This window comes from Mus musculus, chromosome 8, assembly GCF_000001635.26.
Source record: "Mus musculus strain C57BL/6J chromosome 8, GRCm38.p6 C57BL/6J".
NCBI classification, from domain to species: domain Eukaryota; kingdom Metazoa; phylum Chordata; class Mammalia; order Rodentia; family Muridae; genus Mus; species Mus musculus.
The window spans coordinates 64,491,440-64,493,494 of record NC_000074.6 but is presented as its reverse complement, the minus strand read 5'-3'; positions in this window follow the sequence as shown (position 1 = coordinate 64,493,494).

The following is a 2,055-nucleotide window of genomic DNA, read 5'->3' as shown; positions in this document are numbered from 1 at the left end:
GGAGCTAAAGGGATCTGCAACCCTATAGGTGGATCAACATTATGAACTAACCAGTACCCCGGAGCTCTTGACTCTAGCTGCATATGTATCAAAAGATGACCTAGTCGGCCATCACTGGAAAGAGAGGCCCATTGGACACACAAACTTTATATGCCCCAGAACAGGGGAACGCCAGGGCCAAAAAGGGGGAGTGGGCGGGTAGGGGAGTGGGGGTGGGTGGGTATGGGGGGGACTTTTGGTATAGCATTGGAAATGTAAATAAGCTAAATACCTAATAAAAAATGGAAAGAAAAAAAAAAAAAAAAAAATCAAAAAAAAAAAAAAAAAAAAAAAGTGGAGGCAATATTTATAATAGCCAGAAGCTGGAAAGAACCCAGATGCCCCTCAACAGAGGAATGGATACAGAAAATGTGGTACATTTACACAATGGAGTACTACTCAGCTATTAAAAGGAATGAATTTATGAAATTCCTAGGCAAATGGATGGACCTGGAGGGCATCATCCTGAGTGAGGTAACACGATCACAAAGGAACTAACACAATATGTACTCACTGATAAGTGGATATTAGCCCAAAAACTTAGGATAACCAAGATATAAGATACAATTTGTTAAACGCATGAAACTCAAGAAGAACGAAGACCAAAGTGTGGTCAGTGTGCCCCTTCTTAGAATTGGGAACAAAACACCCATGGAAAGAGTTACAGAGATAAAGTTTGGAGCTGTGAAGAAAGGATGGACCATCTAAAGACTGCCATATCCAGGGATCCATCCCATAATCAGCTTCCAAACGCTGACACCATTGCATACACTACCAAGATTTTGCTGAAAGGACCCAGATATAGCTGTCTCTTGTGAGACAATGCTGGGGCCTAGCAAACACAGAAGTGGATGCTCACAGTCAGCTATTGGATGGATCACAGGGCCCCCAATGGAGGAGCTAGATAAAGTACCCCAAGGAGCTAAAGGGATCTGCAACCTTATAGGTGGAACAACATTATGAACTAACCAGTACCCCAGAGCTCTTGACTCTAGCTGCATATGTATCAAAAGATGGCCTAGTTGGCCATCACTGGAAAGAGAGGCCCATTGGACTTGCAAACTTTATATGCCCCAGTACAGGGGAACGCCAGGGCCAAAAAGTGGGAGTGGGTGGGTAGGGGAGTGGGGGGGGGGTGTATTGGGGACTTTTTGGATAGCATTGGAAGTGTAAATGAGGAAAATACCTAATAAAAAAATTTAATTCTAAAAAAAATGCAATAAAAGAAAATTTAGATTGAAAAAAAAAGTGGAGGCAAATTGATCAGCCCAGTTATTTTGTATTCAATAATAATAATAATAATAAATAATTTAGTATAATACATAATAAGTATATGATATTTAAGTTATATTATTAGACAATGTATAAGATATAATATATCAGAAACAATATATAAGACATATATTCTATTAATATAATTCAATTATTATATTTTATATTATATAATAGTATAATAAAAATATGGTATACATACTATAAACATAATAATAATTTAATAGTGTGGAAAGAGTTGGGATCCCTTTCAGGGTTTGCCTCTAGCTTATGGTAGCGTCAGCTGATTGTAAATAGTGTTCTTTGTGTGTCTTCCTCTGTGTCCTAATTTCTCTTTCTATGAATCAGCAACTGTACTTGGTTACAATCCATCTTAGTGCCTTCTTCTGCATTGATCACATTCCATTACACTCCAAAAGCCTTTATTCCAATTAAGGACACATTCTATGGTATTGTGGCTTGGACTTTCTGTCTTTTTAGGGAGGATGCACTGCAGTGTACAACAGTGTGGGCCTAAGAATTGCCCACTTTTTAGTAGAAACTGGGCTCGTTTAACCATCAAGCACCTTGACTTTGCTCTGCTTCATGTGCCTGGAGCATCTCTTTCTGCTTTCTGAAGGATAAAGATGGTTGAAATACACTTGATTTGTACTCTGCACAGTGTGCTTGGCAATGGCTCAGTAGAGTAAAGGAATACTTGTTGCTGTGCGAGGGGAGACAGTTATCTCTCTACCCTACCTGTCT